This window comes from Ptychodera flava, chromosome 7 (assembly GCF_041260155.1).
Source record: "Ptychodera flava strain L36383 chromosome 7, AS_Pfla_20210202, whole genome shotgun sequence".
NCBI classification, from domain to species: Eukaryota; Metazoa; Hemichordata; class Enteropneusta; family Ptychoderidae; genus Ptychodera; species Ptychodera flava.
In genome coordinates this window covers 13,542,448-13,558,298 of record NC_091934.1, presented here as the reverse complement: position 1 = coordinate 13,558,298, position 15,851 = coordinate 13,542,448, and the positions used below count along the sequence as shown (strand labels likewise).

Below are 15,851 nucleotides of genomic sequence, written 5' to 3'. Positions count from 1 at the left end.
TCGTGGTTCAAAATGACCCCATTGCCTTTGTCATTTTCGATATATTCCTTGGACATGGTAAATTTCATAGTTACCTTGAATTACAATGATTATTGGACCTGGATTGATGTCTATTACCGTTATTGTTCAGGATGGCCAAAATCGTATTGTAAATAACAAATGCTTCAGGGATATGGCTATGAATTATCTTGGACAGATATGATTTTTGGACAAATTTTGATGACACATTTTCTGCTGAAGGTTAACCTTCCACATACTGCGCAATATCTCAATACGAAATATAATTTTAATGGCCTGAAACTTCATAGCATTTAAACATGTGTTATTTTAATAAAATGAACAAATTAAAATACATGAACCCGAGTTGTGAATCAATGGTACCCTTCAATAGAAATGATTGCACTAGGACACTTGATATAAATACTCAAACTAATAGATACTAAACATAGCCTAGAAATCTTCTTATCAAATATTCACGTCTTCTAAATAACAAGCATATGTGTATAAACCATTGAAAATTATTCAAGGAAACTTGTGCGAAAAAAACCCACAGTAAATGTAAAGAAAACGGATGTAATGATGTCACCGAATGCTTATATTTGGCTGGAATGTTTACTCTCCTCATGCATACATTTCTGACATACATTTTATTTGACGCTGTTGACTATTCTCGAAACAAAATGTTGACTATCGATGGACTTTGTTGCATTAAAGGACACTCCACATTCACGATTCTATATTGTGAATCGTAGCGGAATATTCAATTTGCCACTGTCATTAAGACCCTTCCCCTCTTACCGGTCATTTTGTCCAGACCGTCGGACGATATATCGATAGGGATCAACAATAAACACAGAAAGAATGGACAACGTTAAGTGTGAGAAAAGGATCAAAGGACGCCAACAGCGGTATACAAACTGTGGGAAAGGTTTGCTTGTTATCACTACACAAATATAACTTATATCATGTTTGCCTAGAGAATTTTCTAACTTATCAGGAAAAAACAAACTTGTACCCTTGGCGTTGAAACAATATATGCAACAACAACATACAATTATTTAGAATCATATGTGGTACTGTAAACTAGCGATAGATATTAGCATTTGTCACTCACATTTCGTTATTTATTTTAAGTCAACAATATGCAATTTCGATATTTTCAGGGGTGGCTTCATAAATGAAAATACGTGTAGGTGTAGGAGGTGAAGTATTTGTAAGTCCCTTCAAACTTTTAACGAATTTCTACCATCTTACAGCTTGTTTATTAGCTGCACAGATCACAAGTCAAATTGTTCTTCTTCGGACGACGTTTGTTTCGATGTTAATGTTACATTATTATCACGAGGCCTAGATATGAATCAAAACTATTTCTTGGGCATTAAATCAGGATACTATTACAGCAACAAGAACATGAATTGCGGGAATACTGTCACTTTCCCCATGTGAACACGTGGCAACAGCAATTAGGTTGTAAAATTTTTAAGTTGGAACCAATGGCTACGGAGAAGGATATGATGTGCGCGCCACTGGAGAGAATGTCGACTTATTTGCTTTTGGCAAGAAATGTTCTCTTCATTTCTTTGTTTGCGCTGTGAGGGACGTTTCGTCGTGAAGCTTGATTGATTAATGTCCAATGTAATAAGCGATTGCTCATTAATCCAATTGTAGCAATTCATCCGAGTATTGTAAATTTCCATTCACACATGCAATCAAGAACAAAACATGACTGCTCCTTTTAATTGAGATATTATTCACTCAATAATTATTAAAATTGATACACTTATCTTTAATATATTTCGTCTCATTTATTTTAAGATCTTTGTTTTACTTTATTAATAATACACTTCTCATCCCGATAGTTTTCTCTTCTCCCGATGCGCCGTAAATCTCCAGCGTCCATCCTCCCCACAAAATCATTTTCGCACAGTCTCCTTTATACTTTGTATCCAGAGTGACAATCTCACAGAACCGACAAAAACTCGAATCATTTGATTTGCCGCCCACTATCTTTTTTTCCACATTGCCCGCTCCGCAAGGGAAGAACTTTTCCCGCCGTCAATGGCAAAATTTCCTGCCTGTCCACAAAGAAATAAGTAGCGAATATCATTTCCAGTGACTGTACAGCATTGCTGGCTAACCTTGTTTGTTGTTGTAATATTATAATTTAGCTGTCATAGCACGTACAATCCTTGCTGGTAAAGCACGTAAAATCATGGCTGGTATAGCACTTACAAGGATTGATTCCAGGGTGTTCCTGTGACATCTGAGCCTTCTAATGTTATCATAAGTTTATTAGTCACAGGTACTATTTGAAAATCTTCAAAAGGGTATGATCTAAATGCTGAGCTTGTTGTAATTTCTACCAGCTAAAATATATTTTCTAGGCCACTGGAGGCTAATCTTCCATAAGTGCTCGCTGACATTGATAGCTTTCCTACTTTATTTCATTCTCTTCTAACTTATGTCTCGGTAAATACCTGATCTGTACAGTTTTTTAAACTTTGATCGACAGAGCAATTCACCTTATTTAACAAATATATCTCAGACGTACAAAGACACTCAGTTTGGACAGTCATCAAATGTATACAAATATATCTAGCCTGACAGGGCTTTTCGAATTTTAGGATGTTTCCATTACAACTGCGTTGACAGGCAGACATCGCCCAATACTTAGTCTTCACTTTTATGTTCAACACTGTGCAACAAACTCCAAACAACCACAAAACAAGAATGCGCCATTCAAAAGACCGATGACAATTGCCCTTTGTTTCGACCTAATGACAACTATTACTTAAATCGGTAAATGTCACGTTCAAAAGCTCTATGATTAACTTCTTTTGGAACTTTAAATCATTGTGTATACAAACGGTTCCCTTCACAGAAAACTTGACGAAACCTGAAAAAACGTACATCCAATGATACACTGCAAATTCTTCTGGCTTGAAATATAACCACTTGGTTTGTAGGTGGCTTGCGGGTGAACCTGTGTGTATATGTTTGAAAATATCGGTTTGCCCGAAATCCACTAAGGTTTTTATGGTTTGAAGTCACGCCACCACACAGAGTATGGATGGCGTGTATTCATACCAATGCATCGGTGGCTTATTATCAAGCCCGTCATGATATAAATTTAAGCCGAATGGCTTCTTTTTGAGCCAGTGACAATATAATTCATCGGTTTAAATTTGAGCCACTGGCATCGTTGGTTTGTTTATATACCGACAAATTCATTGGCTCATCTTTAAGCCAACCACAAGTGGCAACTTTGTGGGCATGGTTTGAGTTTAAACCATTCAACTTTAAGAAATTAATCGGTCTGTTTTCAAGCCATTGTCATCATCAGTCACTGGTTAATTTCTAAACCAGAATTTTTGACATCACGTCACGACTTGACAGCCCTTTCGCACGATAGGGAGGACCATGCGCATTCAGTGCAACAGACTGATAAGCTTTAATTTTGGGCGATACAATTTTGTGAAGTTTTCAATTGAACAAAAGACATGGACTTGCTTGAAGTCTGTGGGCACATAAATATCAAAACAAATTGAAGGAATTAATTGACAATAAAAAACGTTGATCTCAAATGACGTCATTTTTCTTTCATTAGGCCTAACATGCAAAAATAAATGTAGGGCCTATACGTCGGATTGTCAACATTTCCCAAGACAACGACGAAAGTAAAAACCCACTATAATTAATGGCTCAGACTTAAGCTACCACAACCGTGAGTCACGCATCCAACAACAAACTTTGGCCGAATGCGCGCGTGCTGTAGTAACAAACCTGAAATCGCGATCAATGCTATATTCTGTAGGCCGCATTGTAGGCATATCCTTAATTTTTGCCAGGCCACAGCCTTGATCCTGGGATAAGTCCGACGCATTTTATTAATAAGGACATGTTTGAAATGGATGTTCTATGCCCCTGAATGCGCCAAAAATATACACAAGCCATAGCAAACACAACTGATATTCAGACGGCCGTTCAAATTACCAAAAAGCGTACAAGGAGGAAGTCCTTAACCTTTGACCGTCGTTTCACCCTTTGTAACATTACACTTTAAAATAGTTCAATTTTACACAATGATTCATCAAGCCAATGTTTAAACTTCGTATAGATATTATATCTCCGTGACATATGTAAGAATTATAGTACTTGTTGGTTAATCGTAATCTTAAAGGGACCACTGGTAGTGGAATCCCCATCCCTTCACTTTAGGCAGTTGCGTATTAATACTGCTGTGCTGGGCGCGAAAATTCTGAATTCCACTGGCCTTCGCACCGTAGCCGAGCATGCCGAGGCGTTATTGACGATCGTATCAGCGCTTACGATTCAGTACTCCGGCACAAGTCGACAGTAATGGCTTCCGTCAGCGATGAAGAATTACTTCGCAAGCAAGAAATGGTTATGTACCTCAACGATAGCTATTCGCCACCACATATACACGGGTCATGATGCAAGTTGCAACCGACGTCTTGGAATGCACAGCAGCCACAAATCAACGTAAGCTTGTTTTTGCATATTCCGTGGACGATTTGCAAAGTCATTGATTTAAACCGGGCTTGTTTTTTCCTCAAAGCATATCGTTAGCTTGAACCATTTTTAAGTAACATACATGCGTTTGAGTATTGTTGGAAAAACTGAAAATTTCTTTGACATACCGCTTTCCTCAAAGCATATCGGTTAGCTTGAACCATTTTTAAGTAACATACATGCGTTTGAGTATTGTTGGAAAAACTGAAAATTTCTTTGACATACCGCTACACCATCATGACCATGGACGGGTGCACCAGCGAAAATTGATAGCACTGCTCATTAATGACAAGCCATTGTTATGTAGGTCATTTCCCCCACACTCATCATGACCTGAGTTCAATTAGTCTAGAACATTCTCAAGGTCACTGCCCTTGATGACCTCACAACCTTGAATTCAATTAGTCATGTTTGGAATGTTCTGGAAAGTTGATTAGTTGTGTAAGGGAGATAATTTTAGAACAGTAATTAGCATGTCAATAAAAGTTCTAGATTGTTCTTATATGCCTTTATAAAAGGGACGTGCTCAGCTTCCAGTCAGACTTTTGGGATCGTGTCTCTTGTGTGTTACTAAACTCCAGCAGTAGTCATTCTCAAGACCTTTCAAGACCTTCACTGCCAACGCTGGATTTATACTGTGGACTTTGTGCAGTTTCAAGCCTGCAAGCCAAAGGACTGTTCATTCATCCGACTGACTGTTACAACTCTGAGACTGGAGCTCTGCCGTCCCAGCTGAGATAAGTAGTCTGTACACTTTTAAAGCTTGTACTCTATCCCTGACTTAGCAATTAGTTTTATTTTTGTAATAAATTTTGTTTTAACGTTAACTGCTGAGTTCACCCTTTTGTTCGTTTTCTCTAGCACGTAACAAATTGGGGGCTCGTCCGGGAGACGAATATTTTGAGCCGTGTGACAACATTTTGTCTGCCTTTTCAAAACTACTGTATACTGTGAACTCAGCAAAATTCAATCATGGCGGAATTCAAGCCAGACGAATTTATGGATGACCTTGATCAGGACACATTTAATTCCCTCAGAAAAGACAACCTCATAGCACTGGCAAATTTCCTTAAAGTAGATGTCAAAAGATCTATGCGCAAGCGAGAAATTCAGTTCAAGATTGCAAAACATTTAGTTAATTCTGGCCATTTTGAAGAGTCTGCCTTAAAAGATTATGAGCCTGAGTCTTCCTTCGAACTCAAAAATTAGAATTAGAAATACAGGCAGATTTGGAGCTTAAGAAATTGGAATTAGAAAAGGAAAAATTACAAATGAAAGACAAAGAATTACAAATGGAAGAAAGACAGAGAGAAAAGGAGAGAGAACTGGAAGAACATCGACTACAGTTAGAAATGAAACGTTTAGAGCTTGGACAGTCAGGAAAATTCTTCCCTTCAGACAAGTTTGACATCACTAAGCATTTCAGGTTAGTTCCCCCTTTCCAAAAAAGGATGTTGACAAATATTTTCTCCATTTTGAGAAAATTGCTCAGAGTCTGAATTGGCCTAAGGAGTCCTGGTCTATGCTTTTGCAGAGTGCTTTGGTGGGTAAAGCCAGAGAAATTTACATTCAGTTGTCAGTAGAGCAGGCTTCAAATTATGATTCTGTGAAGGAATTAATTCTCAAGGGTTATGAGTTGGTGCCTGAAGCGTACCGTCAGAAATTTAGGGATTGTGAGAAGGCGAAAGATCAAACTTATGTTGAATTTGCTCGAACAAAAGAACAACTGTTTGATCGCTGGTGTTCTTCTGAAAAGGTCAGTCAGAATTATGACAAATTACGACAACTTGTTTTGATTGAGGAATTTAAAAGGTGCATCCGGAGTGACATCAAGACGTTTATCAATGAACAAAAGGCAGATACATTAGAGGTTGCTGCACGTTTGGCCGATGATTATTCATTGACTCACAAATCTTCATTTCTCAGCAAACCATCCCAGTCCTTTTCATACAGAACAATGCAGGTAAATTTAACTCGTCCTTTTCATCCAAGAATTTTTCAAAGGAGAGTAGAAAATCAAATGACAACAGTTCACAAAATTCAAGTAACACTTCCACATCATCAAATCCCAAGTCTCAATCTCCTTCTGACAAACAGTTCGGTACACTTTCTTGTAATTATTGCAAGAAAGACGGCCATTTAATGTCAGAGTGTTTCAAGTTGAAAAGAAAACGTGAAGGTCGAAGTGGTCAAAGTGGATCTAAGCCCACCGGCTTTATTTCTTCATCAACTCAATTAGAGTCTATAATGTGTGTAACACATTTTCTGAGGTTAAACCCCTCTTATCCCCAATTAATGAGGTCAAGGTCAATTCTTCTCAAGATAGCATTATGGGTATTTTCGAACCATTTATTCATAATGGTTTTATATCACTTTCTAGTGATTTTTCTTCCGCTACCCCTGTCAAAATTTTAAGAGATACCGGGGCTTCCCAGTCTCTTTTGTTGGCAGATACCCTGCCGTTTTCTGAAAAGTCATTTTCAGGTTCTAAGTTCTTATTAAGGGGGTAGATTGTAATGACTACATTCCTGTTCCTCTCCATAATGTCTATTTGTCTTCGGACTTTGTTTCTGGACCTGTGGCTTTAGGTATTAGGCCTTTTTGCCTTTTGAAGGGATTCACCTTCTTCTTGGAAACGACCTTGCTGGGGACAAGGTCATTACTAATCCACTTGTGACTGATAATCCTAGTTTAGATCAGGATCCAGAGCCAATTGAACAAGAGATACCCGATTTATTTCCTTCATGTGCCATTACTCGAGCCATGTCAAAGAAAACTTCCGAGAATCAAAATACTCTCAAAAATAATGTCACAGATGCTGACTTAAATGACACCTTTCTCAGTCAGGTGTTTGACACGGATCATTCCGTTATCCCTCGTGGATTTGAAACTTCCAGTAAAACTTCTGCTGACCAAAGTCAGACATTTTCTAGATCAAATCTCATTGCAGAACAACACAAAGACCCAGATGTTTTGTCTTTGTTTGACAGGGTAGATGATGAAGATAAAACTTCAGATAGCTCTGTTTCCTATTATACAAAATCTGGTATTCTCATGCGTAAATGGAGACCTCCAGATGTTTTGGTTGATGACGATTGGGCTATAAAACATCAAATTGTGGTTCCAAAGCCCTATCGTGCTGAAATATTGCGCCTGGCCCATGAAACGCCCTGGGCTGGTCATTTGGGAGTAAGGAAAACTTATCATAAAATTCTCAGTCACTTTTATTGGCTTAATCTCAGGCAGGATGTAGCACATTTCTGTAAACTTGTCACACATGTCAAATGGTAGGAAAGCCAAATCAGACCATTCCAAAGGCCCCTTTACAGCCAATTCCTGCATTTCAAGAACCATTTAGTAGGATACTAATAGACTGTGTTGGGCCCCTACCAAAAACAAGATCAGGAAATGAGTACATGCTGACAATATGTGTACATCAACTCGGTTCCCAGAAGCCATACCACTGAGAAACATAAAGACAAAGACTATAGTGAAAGCTTTAGTCAAATTTTTCACTTTATTTGGCCTCCCTAAATGTGTCCAGTCCGATCAAGGCTCCAACTTTATGTCTGGTATTTTTCAACAAGTAATGGATCAGCTAGGCATTAAACAGTATAGGTCATCCGCCTATCATCCAGAAAGTCAGGGTGCTCTTGAGCGATTTCATCAAACTTTGAAAACATGATTAGGACCTACTGTTTTGACACAGAGAAGCAGTGGGATGAAGGATTCATTTTCTGCTCTTTGCTGTTAGAGAGTCAATTCAAGAGTCTCTTGGTTTTAGCCCATTTGAGCTTGTATTTGGACATACAGTCCGTGGCCCACTTAAGCTCGTTAAAGAGAAATTCCTGTCTGACGACGATGATTGTCTGAATATTTTGCAATATGTGTCAGATTTTCGTACAAAACTCTCTAAAGCATGTGAATTAGCCAGAGAAAATCTTGAGTCATCTCAGCAGTCAATGAAAACCAAATATGATAAAAGCACCTCAAAACGGAAGTTTGAACCAGGTCAAAAGGTTCTTGTTCTACTTCCGGTTCCTGGCAAACCACTCCATGCTCGTTACTTTGGGCCATATCTAATTGATAAGAAATTGAGTGATTTAAATTACATCATAATAACACCTGACAGGCGAAACAAAAACAGCTATGTCACATAAATATGCTTAAGCATATTTGGATAGGGATAATCCTACTATAACTCAGCCTGTCAGTGCAGTCAGTTCAAACCATTATGAAGATAGTGATACTGAAACTGACTTGAGTGAAAATACTCTAAACTCAAAGCTGGGCTCGGTCAAGCTTCAGAACTCAGAAATCCTGGAGAAGCTGGAGTCTACAAAGTTGGCACACCTCCAGCCAGAACAACAACAACAGCTGAAAGAACCAATCCATGAACATTTGTTCCCAGACATTCCAACAAGGACAAACATCATCTACCACAACGAAGATGTCTGCGACAGTAATCCAGTGGAACAACATCCAGACGGACTGAATCCTGCGAAAGCGGAATATCTCCAGGAGGAAGCCAAGTATTTGCCGAACAATGACTTTATCGAACTCAGTAAAAATAACCAGACTTTGCCGTGCATACTTTATGCCAAATTCAGTGCCATTTCAAGTTTTCCAACAACAAATTGCAAGAGGATAGTCATGGGACCGATCATCCTGTTTGCTATTTTTAACAAATTTAGCAAATTTAACAAATCCCAGAGAAACTAATCCCAGAGAAACTACTCTACAATTGAAAAAGAGTGTTTATCTTTGATATTAGCTTTACAGCATTTTGAAGTTTATGTTACTTCTTCAAATCAGCCAATAGTGGTTTATATTGATCACAACCCTCTTGTTTTTCTGCAGAAATTTAAAGGCAAAATCAGAGATTGTTAAGATGGAGTTTAATGTTACAGAGTTTAATCTTGATATTAGACATATCAAAGGCAGAGACAATTAATTGCAGACTGTCTCTCTCGTATTTAGAGTTTATTGTTGTTCACTTTCAAGAAATTTTACTTTAGAGTAAAACAAAATTTGAGTACTTAATCCTTTTCAAGATTACATTTGTAAAAGAAAGATTTTTCTTTGAAAATTTTCTTTTTTTGAAGAGGGGGTGTGTTATGTAGGTCATTTCCCCCACACTCATCATGACCTGAGTTCAATTAGTCTAGAACATTCTCAAGGTCACTGCCCTTGATGACCTCACAACCTTGAATTCAATTAGTCATGTTTGGAATGTTCTGGAAAGTTGATTAGTTGTGTAAGGGAGATAATTTTAGAACAGTAATTAGCATGTCAATAAAAGTTCTAGATTGTTCTTATATGCCTTTATAAAAGGGACGTGCTCAGCTTCCAGTCAGACTTTTGGGATCGTGTCTCTTGTGTGTTACTAAACTCCAGCAGTAGTCATTCTCAAGACCTTTCAAGACCTTCACTGCCAACGCTGGATTTATACTGTGGACTTTGTGCAGTTTCAAGCCTGCAAGCCAAAGGACTGTTCATTCATCCGACTGACTGTTACAACTCTGAGACTGGAGCTCTGCCGTCCCAGCTGAGATAAGTAGTCTGTACACTTTTAAAGCTTGTACTCTATCCTGACTTAGCAATTAGTTTTATTTTTGTAATAAATTTTGTTTAAACGTTAACTGCTGAGTTCACCCTTTTGTTCGTTTTCTCTAGCACGTAACACCATAGCAAACGCAACTGATATTCAGACGGCCGTTCAAATTACCAAAACAGCGTACAAGGAGGAAGTCCTTAACCTTTGACCGTCGTTTCACCCTTTGTAACATTACACTTTAAAATAGTTCAATTTTACACAATGATTCATCAAGCCAATGTTTAAACTTCGTTATAGATATTATATCTCCGTGACATATGTAAGAATTATAGTACTTGTTGGTTAATCGTAATCTTAAAGGGACCACTGGGTAGTGGAATCCCCATCCCTTCACTTTAGGCAGTTGCGTATTAATACTGCTGTGCTGGGCGCGAAAATTCTGAATTCCACTGGCCTTCGCACCGTAGCCGAGCATGCCGAGGCGTTATTGACGATCGTATCAGCGCTTACGATTCAGTACTCCGGCACAAGTCGACAGTAATGGCTTCCGTCAGCGATGAAGAATTACTTCGCAAGCAAGAACTGGTTATGTACCTCAACGATAGCTATTCGCCACCACATATACACGGGTCATGATGCAAGTTGCAACCGACGTCTTGGAATGCACAGCAGCCACAAATCAACGTAAGCTTGTTTTTGCATATTCCGTGGAAGATTTGCAAAGTCATTGATTTAAACCGGGCTTGTTTTTTCCTCAAAGCATATCGGTTAGCTTGAACCATTTTTAAGTAACATACATGCGTTTGAGTATTGTTGGAAAAACTGAAAATTTCTTTGACATACCGCTACACCATCATGACCATGGACGGGTGCACCAGCGAAAATTGATAGCACTGCTCATTAATGATCATTGCCAAGGATGTAACAAATTAGCCTTCAATTTCATTTTATCAGGCTGAACTGATGTGTGTTTGTCCATTTTGTATGTTATCGTGTTTGTATGGCTTTTCACCACCGCGAATGAATGTGTTTCCCCGAAATCGTCCGTGCACGGTGAATAATCAAATGCGTTTCCACTGTGCTGTGTCAGCTGGTCAGCGACGAGGAGCTTTTCTAAGAGTAGCCCTGAGTACAGGTCTGTGTGTTCCCGGCGTTATACGGCCTCCACCACTAGCTTATAGCCCTGCAACGGTCTATGGAGATAACTGGGGTTGTTGCAGCGAGATTCAAAATGGCGATCCCCGTGGGTAAACAACTTGTCGAGTACGTTATGTTTCAGAAAACGAGCGGTTTTGGATGTTAGAAGTTAATCGCATCTTTCCTTGGGTCGGTAAGGAGGTAAGGTAGGCTGGGAAAGGATTTTGCCCCGATAGAGCTGAATTTTGGCCAAACAGACCACGTTTTCGTTGCGGTCCTCATCCGGACCGCAGAGACCCCAGTTATCTATATAGACCTTTTCAGGGCTGTGGTGGAGGCCGTGTAACTATAACTGTACGCAGGGTTATTCTGAGAGGTGGATCATGGTGTACGTCGTCCGTAGTCCGGCCCGCTGTACATTTAATAACCCCTTGCCATTGTCCATCCTGAACGGAAAGATGGCAATCATTTAAAATTTGTCATCCATCAGTTCACAGGAAAATTGCATTTAATAACCCTTTGTCATTATTGTGTATAGGACGGAGACACCAACAAATAGCTGCAACAAGAGCTATTGCCACAGTATAGAGATGCCCATTTTACCAGAAATGTGAGTAAAACTGCACATTTGTTTCACGCTACCTTTCTGTGTGATTTTCAGGCAAACTGACTTGCCACAGCTTATTTGCAGATATCCTCATGCCATTCTTTCAATAACAAACATAGACTGTTTCATGGACGATATTTCTTGTTTATGTTGATAATAACCTCAAACTGGCAACTTAGATGATTTAATACAGACACATACCTCACAAATCCTTTGGCCAAAATGATGTAATGGTTGATTCTGTTATTCAAGGCAAATTTATGTTTCCACAGCATGATTTGAACTTGGGTCCTTCAACATTGCTTACACAATTTTGTGAGCCATCTTGTCACTCACGACAAGTAAATATTAAAGTGATTCATTTTCAGCAAATAACTTCCTGTACAAATGTGACTTTTGACTTCCACTTACGGGTAATAGATAATTATTTGTTTTTTTTTTCAACAGATTGTCCAGGACATAATATACTTGATACAGAAAATGCCTTCAGCTCCACAAATTAACAATGGATTATCTGAGTACAATGTGTAAGCAGAATGAAGACTGCCCTCAGATATGGAATTCAAAGAATAGATATAAAAGGTGATCAAGTATCGTTATGTGCAGTGATAATAATTAAATCAGGCATGAATGTTCCTCATATTTCCACATATTACACTAACACTTTGGGTTTTGTTTAAATTTCAGCTGTTATTACAATGTACATATCTGTGACATATTATCTTTGTCGTGGTCACACAACAGACAGACATGTTTAAACTTTTTATTGTTATAATCAATCATAAGAGGGGAGCCACTTGCTTGCTCCTAGTTTATGATATTGAATCTTAGTCTGTTGTATCAAAACATAATTTGCCATTTCCCTTATTTTAAACAGGCATCAAACATTTTTGGTTCTCAAGAGTGTCTTTGGTGGAAAAACTGCAGTTGGAAAAATGGTAACAATTGTGACGTAAGTATTGCTTGTTGAAAAAATTTGTTACTGTGATTCAGTACAAACTAGTCAAGGCACATAATGTGCCTTGACTAGTTTGCTCTGACATTAGCTGTAAGTTTTAGCAATTTTCAATCTTCATTGTTGTGTGTACAAACTGCACAGTTTTGACAGCTATATAACAGTCTCTTGAATACCAGTGTTCTACTTGACAATGTACTGTGTACATGCTTAACAACCATTGTTATTGTTGACAAATGAATTCTATTCCAGACTGATATTAGATTTTTAACAATAACCATGCTATACACATATGAACTGGATTGATAATGTATGTTAGACATTCATCATGCCTTAAGAAGTAGAACAAGAAACTGCAGTATATACACACAACAAAACTACTTGGAAATTGCCAATGGCTACAGCTGATGGAGTTTTCATCATGCTGGATTTATAATTTCTGTCTGATTCAGTACAACAAAGTCCGTGTAACCCTACACTGGAAATCTCTCACAGCCCTGTTACATTCTGAGGGCTGGTCAGGGATGTGCACATACCTGTACCGGCTCTGAGAAGCTACAGAGACTACCAGCTATTAAAATAATATCCTCAGTATAGTATAGTCAGAAAGATAAGTAGCACAGCTGTATTTCACATCCATGTACCTAGTGTGTCAACAGTCCTGTACAATAGTTTTGCAAATAGTACATGTAACATGGGTTTGAAAAAATGAGCTTGAAAATTTGCTTCGAAATCATCCTTGTAGAAGCAATGTGTACAGTTCTGTAATAGGGAAATTCCAACATAACTGGTACATGAATGTCTGCATAGGCAGAATTGCACTGTGTGTTTACAATAAGGCTGGTACAGGGAGGTAAACTTTTATATGACCAGGTAAAAAGGGGCTGAAAATTTTAACAGGGCTAGCTGGTATGTGGATGTGTTCATTACTGTGCCTCAAATGCTGAACACAGGTCCTGGTACAGGGGTGAACAGCTCTTCTGGTACATGCATATAGTGCTAGGCACGTCACATACCTACAGCACACATTCCTATATCAGGGATGTGTATAAAATTATCCCTGCTAGTGTTGTCAGGTACATGGGTGGTACACAGAGTGCTCGTCAAAGCTGTGCTAGGATGTTCTACAAGGACATGGCCATGTCAAATCTGCATTTGTTAATTTGTTTCAAGATAATTAGACATTCCCTAATATTTTTCTTCGTTCAGCGAAGGAAAATACGAGTGACGTAATGACCGTGTCACCACGAGTCGAAGACAAGTGGTGACACGGTCATTACGTCACGAGTATTTTCACTATGATGGCTGTTGCATAGCCAGAGTGACAAAATACTTTCTCAAAGTCTTTCCAACTTCTTTGCAAGACTCAAAAGCACATTGCATTGTGACTCTAATATATCTTGCCTTGTAATATATTCATTTTGATATTCTGGAATTGAAATTCATTATCATGACATTCAAACCATAGTTTTACACACTTTTTGCCAGTGCAGTGATGCAGCAAGGCCTATGACATTGACAATAACTTGTAAGAGCTATCTTTTTCATGCTAAGAGACTTTACCCTGAGTAGTCATATCAGATTATTGGTGCAACAAGAAAGACTTGATAATAGTGTACCTGCAGTCAAATATGTGTTTAAGAACATGACTGTAATTTAGAATGCTACCAATGAACATTCCAATATTGTACAAATTCCCTAAATATACCAGTAGATAGGCCTTGCCCTCATTGTACTAGTAGCTTGGCACTGAGTGTTTTACCATGATCTAATCTTGTGCCTCAAATTTTAAATGTTTACATCTTTTATATTCCAGGATACTGGAAAACTCTGAGGAAGAGATGCAAAGCAGCAGCCCTTTCTACGTATGCTCGTCTATGAAGGAAAAAGCAGTCTGTGTTGTTTCTTGAAGGTGTAATATTGTGCAGCATGGAAAGAGACAATGTTATGCTGGGTTTGCTTAGTTATCTAGGGTTTCAAAGTTTTAATTACATCAGATGTCTGAAAGGAACTTGTCAATTTGTAGAGTACTTCTGGCTTGACAAAGCTGGGATGTGAACTAAATATGCTGACAATTATGAGTGGTCTGTAATGCACAGGGGATTTCCCGGTGAAACAGCTAGTAATTTTGCATCAGATGCATGAGGTAAACTTTATAACATCAAGGCGTTCATAAGAATATCATTTTCAGTGAGTATACCCTTGTAAGTATTAGATTTAATTATGTTGCAACAATTGCTGTTTCATTTCTTGTAAATTGCAATAAATGTTAATGTGAAATTAATTTTGATGATTGATTGTTGTTGTTTTTTAATGTAGCTTGCATGCAGGATTTCTGACTATTTCAGCTGTTGTTTGTGTTTCAGATATTTTACAGTCCTGCTTTGTGTAGCTCCATCACATAGAGGACCCAATAGGCCATTCCATGGGATGATAATCCTCCTCTGTGTCTACAAAATTTGAAGACATCCAATTTAAATTTGAAGGATGGTCAGAAATAATTATCCCTCCCCCCTGGCAATATGGCTAATATTGAACTGGTTTGTCAGCAAGCCATACAAAAGCCCTAGAGTGGCATGTCTGCAAGCCAGCTTGTAATGGCTTGTTGGTAAACCAGAGGAATCCGTATAGTGGCTTGCTTGTAAACCAGAATTAGTCAGAAATTGGTTTGTCGGTAAGCCACATTGCAGTAATATTGGCTTATCTTCAAACCAGATGGAACCAGAATTGGCTTACTGTTGAGCCAGAGATGTGTGGTATTGGTTTACAAATAAGCCACTGTTCAGCATTATCTGGTATATGGGCAAGCCACAGTATCTTAAACATGGCTTGCTAGCAAGCCTAGTTCATATAATAGTGGATTGCCTGTAAACCATTGTTCAGTACTAACTGGCTTACTGGCAAGCTGAAGTAATCTTTGCTTGGCATGTATATATGCCATATCAAAAACCAAACTGGCATGCACAGAAACCAGACTTGGCATGCCAGAAAGCCAAATATAAGCCAAAATTCACAACTCGAAACAATCCGTTTACTGACAAACAAGCCGGTTTATTTTTGGC

At 38.5% G+C, this 15,851-nt stretch overlaps 1 long non-coding RNA gene across 1 annotated transcript; it reads left to right on the top strand.

The window, feature by feature from the left end:
* The first annotated feature begins 12,282 nt into the window (after window positions 1-12,282).
* LOC139136126 (uncharacterized) lies at window positions 12,283-15,073 on the top strand. The gene is made up of 2 exons (XR_011553115.1): window positions 12,283-12,786; window positions 14,606-15,073. It is a non-coding gene; the product is annotated as an uncharacterized lncRNA (long non-coding RNA).
* Window positions 15,074-15,851: the final 778 nt, after the last annotated feature.